The 14,429-nt window shown below is 37.7% G+C and overlaps 1 long non-coding RNA gene across 1 annotated transcript; it reads left to right on the plus strand.

Moving 5' to 3' along the window:
* Positions 1-5,096: 5,096 nt before the first annotated feature.
* LOC132693345 (uncharacterized) lies at positions 5,097-13,961 on the plus strand. Its single transcript, XR_009616742.3, has 3 exons — positions 5,097-5,306; positions 11,342-11,407; positions 12,835-13,961. It is a non-coding gene; the product is annotated as an uncharacterized LOC132693345 (long non-coding RNA).
* The last annotated feature ends 468 nt before the right edge of the window (positions 13,962-14,429 follow it).

Below are 14,429 nucleotides of genomic sequence, written 5' to 3' on the forward strand. Positions count from 1 at the left end.
TTCTCTTTTAATCTGTTGCAATGGAAAATTACACTAATGGATTTTATAATGTAAATTATTTCTGCCCACCTGTAATAAAACCAGTTTGGTAATAGTGTATTGCTTCTCAATGCCCGATTGGATTTCTTTTTCTTTTCTTTTTGTTTTGTTTTGTGTTTCAGAAATTTTGGTTCTGTATTTATGAGTGAAATAGGCCGATAATGATTTGCTGTTTATGTATCTGCATTATATGGGGCTTATAGTTTGATTTGAGGGATTACTCGTCAATTCAAATCCAATTCTGCCTAGGAATATAGGTACAGAAATTAGTCTAGGAACATAGGTCCAGAAATTTATTGAAAGTTTGGTAGAACTTGTCCTTTAAAACCAATGGGGTTGGCTTTAAGTTTAAAGAAAGATTTTTTTTTAACATTTTTTCAATCTTTATTTCTATGTTTGAGAGAGAAAGAGACAGAAGATGAGTGGGGAAGTGGCAGAAAGATGGAAACATAGCATCTGAAGCAGGCTCCAGGCTCAAAGCTGTCAGCACAGAACCCGATGAGGGGCTCGAACTTACGGACCACGAGAGCATGACCTGAGCCAAAGTTGGCCTCTTCACCAACTGAGCCACCCAGGCGCTCCAAGAAAGCTTTTTGACCACTGTTTTGGTTTCATTATTATACAGCTAGTTACGATTTTAATTTCTTCTTGATGAATAACGTCCCCTTCCCTGCCGGAATAGCAGAGTTGACAACACTATTCTTTCATTTTTTTATTCTTTGCATTATATGTGATTATATCCCCTTCTCATTCATTACATTGCTTCTACTTCTTTCAAACAATTAATAGGGGTTAATTTCTTTTATATAATTGTGAAAAGAACCAACTTTTTAAAAAATATAAATTTCTTTTTTGTAATGTTTATTTATTTATTTATTTTGAGAGAGAGAGAAAGAAAGAAAACACAAGCGTGTGGGCAGGTGAGGAGCAGAGAGAGAGAGGGAGAGAGAGAATCCCAAGGAGCTCCATGTTATTAGAGCAGAGTCCAGTTTGGGGCTGGATCTCACGAACTGCAGTCAAGAGTTAGATGCTTAACCGACTGAGCCCCCCAGGCGCCTCTCAAAATATAAATTTCTGTTTTTCATATTTGTTATCTCTTTCCTTGTATTCTGTGGTTTAGGGTAGACCACGTAACTTCTCAGTGTGAATGCTTAACTCGTTAATTTTGAAGCTTTTGAAATTTCTCATGCAAGTATTTAAGGCTCTAGATGCCTTCAAGCAACTATATAGTTGCAACCCACATATTTTATTTAAAAAAATTTTTTTTAATGTTTATTTATTTTTGAGACAGAGAGAGACAGAGCATGAACGGGGGAGGGTCAGAGAGAGAAGGAGACACAGAATCTGAAGCAGGCTCCAGGCTCTGAGCTGTCAGCACAGAGACGGACGCGGGGCTCGAACTCACGAACTGCGAGATCATGACCTGAGCGAAGTCGGACGCTTAACTGACTGAGCCACCCAGGCGCCCCAACATCCCACATATTTTAATATGTCATGTTTGCTGTTAAACATGTCCATTTTATTTAAATGGACCATTAGTATTTAAAATGTCCATTAGTATTTCTTTTTTTTTAACCTATGAAATCGTTTAGCAGGATGTTCTTTTAAGTTTCTGCTGGAAACACCAGGAGTGCTTCTGTTTGTTTTCTGTGATGAACCTTGACAGAGACACGCTCTAAACTCCATTTCTTGATCAGTAGAAGTCGGATCTTAATATTGCACACCTTGTAGGTTTGTTTTGGGGATTCACTGAGTGAAGGCATGGGAATGAAACAGTGCTTGGCACATAATCATCTATCCAAAATATTAATTAGGATGATCGTTTCACCATGTATTTGTGAATCATCATTTTTGTCCAAAATTGGAGAATTTAGGGCTTTGTGGAGACACTTGCAGCATGTTTCATGACTACGTGCTGGGTGAATTTTATATGAGGAAGTATCGTTATTTATTTATTTAATTTATTTAACGTTATTTATCGTTATTTATTTATTTATTTAATTCTGTATGAGGAAGTATCGTTATTTGTTTATTTAGTTAGTTAATGGAAAATAAGAACTTGGAAAATTCTCTTACATGGACGTGCTATTATGTTTTTCTGTAGCTTAATACGCCTCTCGTCTAGTAAAAAAAAAACTTTTCCTCTCAGTAACACAAGGGGTAATCCAAATTTAATAGCTATATCCAAAAGAAAATGAAAGTCACACTACACCATGCCTTAAATGAGAAATAAACTATTTCTGAACAGTATGCATTTACACATTTATCTTAATTGTGTAGCTACAATCCACAATCGGTGAGCAGAAAATCAGAGAACACAATGCTGGTAGGAATTTAACATAAATGTACTTGTGGAGGTTTAAATTGCAGAGTTTCTATAATAAAACGCAAAGTCTACCCTTTCATTTTTGCAGATAGTTAATTAGTATCCTCCCTCCAGTCTGAAAATGCTCTTGGTATAAACAAGATCATATTGTGAACCAAGTGTAAATACCTTTGCACAAAAACAATGCACTTGCTTTAATGAGCTTTGTTTTCTCTATTAGGGCACAAACGATAACTTTTAAAAAATGTAAGTTATATTTTTGTGGCGACTTAGGATTTTCAAGGCATATTTCTCTCGACGATCTCATCTGGGCCTCACAACTTTTGGTGAGATAAATCTGGCGATACTATGATACCCATTTTACAGATGAAGAAACTGAGGCCCAGAGCAGCAAAGTGAGTTACTCAGGACTGGGGAGTCTATAAGCGGCAGAACTACGTCAAAACCCAGATTTCCTGGTCTCCTACTCGGTGTCCTTTTTCCCATTCCCATTCCCAATTGAACTGTCCACTCCTTCGCCAAAGGAATTTTAATCTTAATCAAAGCATCTAATTTGCTTTAGACATGCCCAGGAATTGTGTTCTTCGAGGACAGGGGCCTTTTGGTGGACAAATATATCTATTTATCTTCAGCAAGAGCACCACTGTATCTTTATCATTTGCCAATAAATGCTTTAAACTATTGAAAATTGTAATGTCTTGTTTAGAGAGATGTTTTATTTAACTCCTAGATAATAACACTTTTATGAAGACTCTAACTCAGTGGTATTAAGTGACTTGTCACACAGTCTCTGACTATTAGAGCCACGAGTTTGATTTCAAAACCAATTCCTAGGCAGTTTGATTTCAAAATCATGCTTTAGTCACTGTATTACATGATAACGAAGGAATAAAATAAGCTAAATGAACTCAGTAATTATGGTATACACATGCACTCCACAGGGCAAAATAAAATAATTTGACCTCAAAGCATTTTTTTTTAAGAATAGAACTAATTATTTCCTAAGCACTTACTTATTGCTTAATATGTTACATATATTGTTTCTAATTTCCACACCACTACTATAGAAGATGTATTATTATTATTATGATTCACATTTTATAGATGGAATAAGCATTAAGGATGGGAATAACATGCAAACATTCATAATGGCATAACATGCAAAAGGGTAACTTGTAAGTTGTTGAAATGACGTCTATTTGCTCTGAAAGCCCACATGTTTATGTTTTTTCATATGACTCAATTTATTATGAAAAGAAAAAAATAGTTACAGAATTTTTAAAAACAATGCCATTAAACTAGAAATTAGTGGTATGATCAGTCAACGTATTTACTATAGCGCTGGATGTTTTGGAGGAGGAGAAGAATAGGAATTCTTTTTTTTTTCTTTTTTAATTTTTTTATTTTTTTTAGTGTTTATTTATTTATTTATTTATTTTTTATTATATGAAATTTATTGTCAAATTGGTTTCCATACAACACCCAGTGCTCATCCCAAAAGATGCCCTCTTCAATGCCCATCACCTACCCTCCCCTCCCTCCCACCCCCCATCAACCCTCAGTTTGTTCTCAGTTTTTAAGAGTCTGTTATGCTTTGGCTCTCTCTCCCACTCTAACCCTTTTTTAATTCTTTTAAGCTTATTCATTTTTGAGAGAGAGAGAGACAGAGTATGAGCAGGGGAGGGGCAGAGAGAGAGAGGGAGACACAGAATCCATAAAAACCATTTTGAGGAAGTTGTTTGAAGTCTTATTGATTTTACAGATCAATTTTTGTAGAATTGGCATCTTTATGATACTGTCAGCACAGTATCTTTATGAGCTGTCAGCACAGAGCCCGACATGGGGCTCGAACTCACAAGCCACGAGATCATGACCTGAGCCAAAGTTGGCCGCTCAACCGACTGCGCCACCCAGGCGCCCCACAGATAAGGAATTCTACTTTCTATTCTCACCACCCAGAATTCTACCATGGATAAATCACTTCAGCTTGCTTCTTTTATTTTTCTCACCTACAAAGCAGGCATTGATTCCTGGCTTAATTAACTACTGATCATTATAGATTAACTGGGTACATTTTCAAACTGGTCATGAACAGATTAAAAAAAAAATGTATTCCCCATATCAGAAATATCAAATTATATGAATATTAGTAAGAGAAATGACTTGTGGCATAAGGAATTTAAGAAACCATGTGGCAGTTTTAAAACATGACCCCAATTTTTTGCCTTGCCCAGACTACTGACTGGTGATCTATATTTTTGTTTTCTTGAGTTTGAGTGGGCTCATGAATGCTTTGACCAATGAATTAGGGTAAGAATAATGTTATGTGACTGATGAGGTGGGATCATAAAAGACCATGAACTTCCATCTGGTTCTTCTAGAACATTCTCTCTCTGGAAGGTGCCTCTTGGGTGCTCCCTTTTGGATCCTGGTCACCACGCCATGGGAAGCCCAAGCCATAGGGAGATGGTTTTCGTGCAAGCACTCTAGGTGACAAGACAGTCTGAGCTCAGCTAAGCCTTCTAATAACCCCAGTTCCGGGACCAGATATCAACAATTAAGGCACCATGGAGATGGATCCTTTAGTCACAGTTATTAGAACTCTCAGCTGTTTGAGTCTTCCGTCCCCGGAAGACTCAATTGGAGAAGACTCCATCTCCAATGGAGACCCCAGATCCCTTGGAATGTAAGTCATCCCCACTGTGCTGTTTGAATGACCCACCCACAGAATCGGTGAGCATAATGAAATTGTTATTTTCTTCCATTACAGTTGGAGAGGGTTTTGAATGCAGAAGTAGCAAAGGGGACACGATTTGATATCAGAAGCATCATGCTGCCATAAGAAAAACTGAAGACATGTGGCTTCGAGATTCATGGTAGCGGAACCTGGAAGGTCTTGAGTTTGGTAGTGGATGACTGACAGGCCTCAAGAAGGCCATTGGTGAGGGCTTAATGAAGACCGAGCAAAATGTTATTGGAACCTGGGGGCAAGGAGACCCTTGTTACATAGCAACTTAAAAACCTCAAATATTGTCACCTATAGGAATGTAAAAAGTAGATAATATTGTCATTGAACTTCTGGATTTGCTGAGTATAGTCCCAGAAGAATGTCAAATGGGTTAGCTGGTTTCCTTTATCTGAGTGTTATAAGATAGGATATAGAGAACTGATCTAAAAAAGAAAAAAAATAATAATAAAAATGAATTATTCAATTTTCAAACAGTATCTAGAAAAATTACCAAAGATCTAAAAATTCCAGAGTATCTACCAGATATTCTGTAAGAAATAGGGGCTGCTGTAAACATAATTGATATCTCCCATAAGTTTCGCACAAACACCACCACCTTTAGAAAACAGTGTGTGTAGATATTGTGTAAGTTGTGTTTGTATTGGAGAGAGATATGTATACCTCCACAGTGTATATACATCTAAAAAAAAAAAAAAAAGTCTACTAGGATCACCATAAAAGCTATCACAGACTGGTGGCTTAAACAATAGGAATTCATTTTTTTTTTTTTTTTTGCAATTCTGGAAGCTAGAAGTTCAAGATCAAAGTGTCAGCTAAGCTAGTTTCTTCTCTTTTTCTCTCCTAGGCTTGCAGATAGCTCTTTCCTTGCTGTGTCTTCATATGGTGCCTGGTCTTTCCTCTGTGTGTGTGTCCTAATCTCCTCTTCTTCTTACAAGAATACTAGTCATATTGGGTTAGGGTGTACCCTAGGGACCTTATTTAACCTTAATTACCTCTTTAAAAATCTTATGTCCAAAAACAGTTACATTCTGAGTACTTGGGGTTAGGACTCCAATGTATGAATTTTGAGGGGAAACAATTCAGCACATAACTGAGTGTCTCTCTCTCTCTTTCTCCCTCTCCATATATTTTATATTCTATATATAATCTTATATATATATATATAATCATATATAATCTATATGTATATCATATATATAATCTTGTAACACAATAATCATATAATCATATATAATGTATATTCATATATAATAATGATTATATATTCATATATATAATATGATTGTATATAATATTATATAATCTCCAACCAGGATAGGACTAAGCAATTTAACAGGCTGACATTAGCTCCATAGACACGTTTTCCAAAATCTCTTCTTGCATTCTCTGAGACACTTGGTTTTCATTCTCAAAGAGTGATTTGAAGTCTTTGCTGAGAGTATCATTTCTAAAAGAAGAGTATCTATTTAATGATACTTCTTCAAAGTTCTACCCTTGAAGAAAGAAATGGGGAGTGGAAGGGAAATCTAGCATTCTTTCTATCTGTTATAGCTGGATATTGGACACCAAGATGCCATCTTCCCAAGCAGGTTTTGTAAAAGTTCTGTTGCGTTTTGATCCCAGGGGCATGAGATCTAGTCAACAGAGATCCTAGTTTATATATCTCAACATCCTGAAAAGCATTAAGTTCAGGGTATCTTTGGCGAAAAGAATCCAGAGTCTTCATGGAAAATATTTGTGTTGTTTTCTATTTAATTCTGAGAGAAGAAGCAGAGAAAATTCACAGAAAAAACCTGAAAAAGTTTAAAAAATATTCCTTAGAAGTGTTTATTTTTCTACTTTATGCCTAATCAAAGAGAAAGGAAAATTTGGTGTTTTCTCTACAGGAGGAAAATGTCTATACGATGTAAATATGAACTGTTTAGATGATAATGCAGTGTGCCAGCTATCAAAGCTCTTTTTATATTAGCTGAGCATGTTGCAGAATCTCTTGAAGAAGTAGAATTATCTTGTGGAGCAAACCAAGACTTTGTCAGTCTGAAGAATATGTCATACTCTTGCATGGAACACATTAAGGACAATGAACCACATCAGTGGCAAAGGTTAAAATAATCAAATCCATGTCCAAGTCCAAGGGCAAATCCAAGCCCACAAGGGCAAACATTCTCTCTGGATCTCTGGACATTTTCTCTCAGGCTATGGGCTGGGTCTCCACGGCCCGCTGGAAATGAATTCTATTTTATCTATTAATATTGAGGGACAAGCAAGCTTAGAGGGTTCTTGGCGACATTGGCATATCTGGTTCTCTTGTTGAGAACCACGGGCAGGTTATCTTGGGGTTTCACTTGCAGTAGTTTCGGAATCTGCTCGTAGGTTCTAGTCTTCTTTCCTCTACTTCCGAAGGCAGAAACATAAGCAAAGTAATAGACCTAACTCATGTCAGTTTGCTCTCTCACCTGTCTCTGTGAGCACTTTGCACACGAGGTGGCCTGCATGGTTTGTAAAGCTGGCTTAGTTTTTCTCTAGATGCTCTATACTTCCTTGAAGAGACCTTTTCTGATCATCTACCGTTAACCTGAAAGTTCATCTGGCCCTTTCTTCTCTGTGTAAGCATTTTCTCTCCCCTTGCCTTATTATAATATGCAGTTACTTTTTTTTCCCCCAGTCTGTGATTTTACCTATTTACCCAACTGCACTAGAAGCTCCATGAATGTTTAGGACCATGGCTTTTTTGTTGAGCTTTATAGTCCCAGAGAAATATTAAATGTTCAATAGATATGTGCTGAAGAATGAAGGATTACGAGAAAACAGTTGCCATGTAGGTTTCTTTTGTGGTTGTATTATTCTCATGAACCACATTTAGTCCTTACCAAAGATTCTTGGAATGCAGAAGTCATCATATTCACCTCTCGATGTCAGGGGGAGCTTACTAGATAAATCTCAAGTTCTCTAATCAAAAACAACTTTGCCTTCTCTTGTGTTAACATGATTTTACTTTTGTAGTTTTCTTAGACACTAGCAAGTTAATTTAGGTAGATTTTCTAAGGTTTGTCTTATTACAGTTAAGGAGGAACCTTTAGGGGGCTGTTTGATTATAAATAAAGCATAAAGTAAATGAGATGCATATTTCTTGACCATGTTGAAGAAAGTATATGGATTTGGGGCTTACACAGTACTTTTTCTAAAAACAAATGTTGTAAAACAAAACAAAACTTTGAGCTAATGTAGACAACTGCATTAAAGAACTCCAAAAGGAACTTTTAAGAAGGAGCAGGGTTTAAGCTTGGTAAATTAGATGTCTCAGCGTATCTGAATCATAAATTTAGGTTATTGGCTTCATTTTCATGAATTTATTTGTTGGGTTTGTTCTGAATTGCATGCACAAATTGTGATTGCAGAATTCTAAAACTTGGCTTCCTCTAATCATAGAAGCTATTGATTATGGTAACACAAAGAGGTTTACAGTCGAATTCACAATTAATTCAAGAAGAAATTGTTCGTTTGCATTGCGAACATAAGCAAGAAAGTTTTGGTGATACTGAGTCTATTCCACATCATTCGCAAATATCAATTTAATGTGACTCACAGACCAATCACTGAAAAGTAAAATAATAAAGCTATTGGAAGAAGACATATCTTCCTAATCCTGGGAATCGTGAAAATTACTAAAAACAAAAGAGCATTAATAATGAAAGTTTAAAGATGAGAAAGTGGTCTTCTGTTTATCAAAATATATCATTAAGGAAGGTAAAAGACAAGTTTCAGACTGGGAGGAAATATTTTCAAAATATTTATCTGACAAAGGACTGATATCTGGAATACATAAAGATATTCTACTAATTAAATAAGAAAAATACAGAGAATTCAACATGAAACGTGGCAAAGATCTTGAAGAGGTACCTATAATCATATGTAAAAGTGTTCAATATTATTGCCCATCAGGGAAATGGAAGTGAAAACCATGATTGGGAACCACTGCACAACCAACAGGATGGTAAAATTAAGAAGACTGTCAATTACAAATGTTGTCAAGGATGCAGAGAAATGGAAATTCGCATATAATGTTGATTGGATGGTTAATTATTTTAACTTTTGGAAAACGTTTTGGTGGTATGCACTAAAACTAGAGACAATACCAGTCCCATGATTCATCATTTCTACTCCTAGGTATGCACAAGAGAAATGAGTACACGTGTCCGTGAAAGACATGTACAGGAATCTTCATGGCAACTCAATTATTACAGAGTAAATAGACACATTTCATTATATTCATATTAAGAAGACTCCACAATACTAAAAAGTAACAAACTTGGTAAGTGCAACCGTATGGATAAACCCCAGAAAGAGAATTTGAATGAAAGAAAACAGACATAAAAAGGTTCATAATGTACAATTCTGTTTCTATGAGGTTCAAGATCAGGGAATTCTAATCGAAGTCACAATATCGCCTTCCTTGCTGGGAGAGGCAGGTATTAAGCGGAAGGAGACTCAACAGAATCTTTTGGAGCAATGGCAATGTTTTAACATTGATCTGGGGGGTGATTACATGAGTGTATCCAAATATAAACAATGTATTATGCTGTATGCTTAAGCTTAGTGAATTTTACCATATGCAAATTGTAATTCAATATAATGTGTTAACTATACGTTTTTATTACCTATATTCTTGATGATCTGACATCTGAGCCCTCACTGACTTGGAGAGGCTGCCTCAATTCTTGGGGATGGCAAATGAATGCCCCAGCATTACTTTCATATGCAGACCAACCAAGAGTCTATATTCTGAACGACCTCTTCCAGATGGCTTTTGCTCTGCAGGAGGCAATATTTCTCTGCCCTCATTATCCCAAGGCCAGGCAGCAGACAACTAGAGATAGCTGCTGTGCACCAGAAGAGCTATACCCAGAAATGATTCAAACGAACTGATCCCACGCCTGCTTCCCTGCTGTGCGAAAACTTTCCCGTGGGACCGCAATAAGGGCTTCCACAGATACTTTCCCTTCATTCCTTCTGTCTCCTGTTCTTCTTCTTGTGGCCCTGTGTGGCATGGCCTGCTCCCTTCTCTGGGGCACTGTGACTAACAAGCTGTGTTTTCAATGGTAAGTTTCTCTTGATATGTTGGCCTCACCGTGCCTGAAAATAATAAAACCCACATGTTAAAACGCGACAAAGCAAGTAGACTTTTAACGCCGAGATGCTTTTATGGACCATTCTTTTGAACAGCTGCAAGTAAGACACAGTTAATTCCATAGTTTGAATCGGGTAGGAAGACTTAAATGAATAATCGATCAATTTGTTAGTCATGAATAAGAACTCTTAGACTCAGAACATGCGACTACCAGGAGAGTAGGAGAGTAATAGTGGATGGTGAGATCAAATGACACAAAAATGAGCAGAAAAAAATTTAAAATGCCTCTGTAAATGTATTATTTACTTATTTTACAATTTTTATTTATTTTGAGGTGGGGGGGCAGGGTCAGAGAGAGGGAGACAGAATCTTAAACAGGCTCTGTGCTGTCGGCGCAGAGTCTGATGTGGGGCTAGAACCCATGAACCATGAGATCATGACGCGAGTAGAAATCAACAGTCAGACGCTTAACCTACTGAGACACCCAGGTACCCCTCCTTATTTATTTTTTAAGTAGGCTCCATATTGGGTGTGGAGCCCAACATGGGGCTTGAACTCACAACCCTGAGATCAATAACTGAGCTGAGATCAAGAGCTGGATGCTTGACCAACTGAGCCCCCTGGGTGTCTCTCAGTGTATCATTTATAATGCTGTATATTTGACACAACATCTCCAGGTAATCATAGATATAGAATCACACCGCATCATTAGAACTATTTATATACTGCAACCAACGGAAGAGGCAATTCAAGTAGAAAGAAAGAAAGAAAGAAAGAGAAAGAAAGAAAGATGAAGGAAGGAAGGAAGATGAAGGAAGGAAGGAAGAGAAAGGCAAGGCAAGGCAGAAAAGGAAAGAACAGAGGAAGGAAGGAAATTTTCTTGCTGACACAACGGAGCCAACATCAGGGATTCAAAGTCCTGAAATAACATGGGCAGCATTGCGGAATACTAGAATGTCAATTAAATCATTTACCAAGAGAAGAAGGAAGAGGCTTGAGAGGGTGGGATTAAGGGTTGAAGAACTCATTTGAAATAACATAATGTACATTACAAAGTTGTGCTTGGGCTATCTCTTTCTCTTTTTTTCTATCTCTTCAGATGTTATTACTTCTTATTGAAGAATCTGGAATGTGAATCAGAAAATCTCACAATAGTCTTTTAAAGGTATTTAATGATTCATGATTAATGATTATATTAGTATATATAGTATAGTATAGTATATATAGTATAGTATAGTATAGTATAGTATAGTATACTATTAGTATATGTAGTATTATCATAGTAAATACATATATCAACAAACTCCCTTTGGACCATAGATAAAATTGTGGTCTTATTTGTTTTTGACGAGCTATCTTAAAATGCTTGAGGGTTCTGTAAGTTTCTCATACATATTTCTCCAGACATGTATCCTTCTGTATTCTTTCCATGATTACTGGGGTTTATCCATTTAGTTTTTTTTTTTTTTTTTAACGTTTATTTATTTTTGAGACAGAGAGAGACAGAGCATGAACAGGGAGGGGCAGAGAGAGAGGGAGACACAGAATCTGAAACAGGCTCCAGGCTCTGAGCTGTCAGCACAGAGCCCGACGCGGGGCTCGAACTCACAGACCGCGAGATCATGACCTGAGCCGAAGTTGGCCGCTTAACCGACTGAGCCACCCAGGCGCCCCTGGGGTTTATCCATTTAAAGATCAGGAGACACTGCAGCTGACAGTTGGATATAGATGCGGATTGACTATCAATTCCGCAAAAGACCACCGGCAAACCTTGTTCTTCAAACAAAGCTAGGCCGATTAAACCTACTATGAGATAGAGCATGACTTCGGTAGTCTTGGTAGCGTCTCGGGAAGGAGAGGCCAGGCGTAGACTTTGGTAGGAGTTTGGTAGGAGTACTTCAAGGCAGGTCTTTCAAAGCACATATCTTACTGGGATTGGGTCAAGTTCTTGATATAGTATGTTCGCTTTGGTGGGCACAGCGAAGCAAGCATCTTGCAGGGAGTTTTGATAAATAAACAGATGTTTGATAAGTGAGCTGTTTGGCTAAACGAACAACCCATTGTTCCCACAGCAGGGCTGCTTGTTTAGATGAGCAAACTATTCATTCAAATGTTTTGGCTTTTAGAAAAGTCCTGGCACCAATGGTAATGTTATTTATTGGTTTACAGTCTTATCTTCCTGGCCAGGAATCTCCTGGAACAAAGAGGAATGCCATGTTGACACAAGTGGCTTCAGATCTCCATCCCAACAGTTAAAGCTGTGTGGATGAAGGTGGTCTCAGCTCTCAAAATTGAGTGTAGGGGACGAACAATGCCATTTTGTTTTAAGGAGCCTGAAAATATTGGGATGGTATGTGGTTTTAAGAGGGAACGACCAGAAAGGAAATCCATTTTGAAGATGTTTCAGGTATATGTGAAGATTTAAAACTAATCTAGAACTTCTTCCATTATGAGATGTGGTTTTCATCCAAGTGTATATATTGTAACTGTGCTTTATTTTGTGAAATCCAGGACCTCCATTGTCTCAGGATATTAGGAATGAAAGCCTTTCATATCCCCATTTATTTTTTATTTTTAACTTTTCTTTTTCAGAGAACAAGGGAGTGAGTGAGTCGGGAGGAGCAGAGAGAGGGAGACAGAGGATCTCTAGCAGGCTCTACACCCAGCACAGAGCCCTACTCAGGACTTGATCTCACGACTGCGAGATCATGACCTAAGCCCAAATCAAGATCTGACCACTTAACTGAGCCACCCAGGTGCCCCTCCACCATTTCAATGTATGACCCTGTGGGGAGTCATTGTTTGTCACTTGTATTCTGGCTTCTTAGGTCAATCATTTACATGGCTCTGTTTTTTTTTGTTTGTTTGCTTGCTGTTTATTTGCTCTGGCTCTATCTTCACTCCACATGTATAATAGTTGATAAGCATAGCCCATCCTGCCTTTAAAACAATAGGCTTTATGATCCTAGGATGTCATCATGGGCTGACAGGGCCCTCAATAGTCGTTCCTCCTTCCAGCATTCATAGCAGTTCAGTGACCATTGGCCTTCATTCCTGTGTTAACTACTAGACATAAGAGAAAATTCTGGAGATTGGACAGAAGAGAATAAATGGTCTCTACCTTCCATAACAACGTGTTCATAACATATGCCCCTCGGTATAAAAGAATCGAGCTGAGTTGTGTGTCAGGAATAAAGGGTGAACAGTTTTCGAGTCACCGAAGGGTGACTGTTGCAGATAGGGACAGACACCTTCCATTCATGAAGGTTTAAAACGTTTAAAGGTGATAGGTGGGTAAACCTGGAGGCTGCATGAAAGGAAATACTGGGCCAATCTTGGCCATCCCTAGATTCTCTGGGTTGTCTTGGCGATTTCCCACCCTGATACATGATACTTGCAGTAAAGGAAATTTTCAACTTTTAATGTCTGTGGGCTCTTCTCCTGGGCTCCCAGGGAAGCTATACTCTTATCAAGATCAGAATGACTTCACCAAACTTCAAAGCATGGGCTCTATTTCTTCACCGAGCACCCACTATACATCTGCCTTGTTAGCAAATAACCTAAAGGAAACATTTCAAATAAAGAGAATATTCTGAAGCCTGCAACCTTACAGATGCAAAAAGCAGAAGATAAAGTTTGTAATTGTATGAAATGTCCTTGGCCAGATGATTTTGAATGCTTGATGTAACAAAAAAACGTGGATAATCCTGTATTAAGCATTCCTTCTCTGGAGCACTCTTTGTGAAGATTGTATTTGGGGAGCTGTCCCCACTTAAATAAAACTCTCCCTCTATCTTTCTTTCTTTTTTTCTTTCTCTTTATTTCTCTCTCTCTCTCTTTTAGAAATTTAAAAATGTTTGCTCGCTTTGTGTTCACACTTAGGTGACATCATTTATATTGCTGGCTAGGACCTAACTTTTCTTGGGCGGGGCTGGTTAGAGACTCACTACAGGAAGTTAGGAATTATTCAAGCGAATGTTTTGAATGATGTGTTTTGAATGAGGTGTGACCAGAGGAATAATCATGATATTTTCCAGCTAGACAGTGAACCCCTCGTCTAGGAAGTCTGCTCACAGAAGAAAGTGTGCAGAAAGAGTTACAACTTGTATTGACAGCTCTTTCTAGATTGATGACAATAAGTATTCCATGCCTTGGAGAAGAAACTGGAATTTCAAGCTGTACTTTGG

This window comes from Panthera onca, chromosome B1, assembly GCF_046562875.1.
Source record: "Panthera onca isolate mPanOnc1 chromosome B1, mPanOnc1 haplotype 2, whole genome shotgun sequence".
Taxonomy (NCBI): Eukaryota; Metazoa; Chordata; class Mammalia; order Carnivora; family Felidae; genus Panthera; species Panthera onca.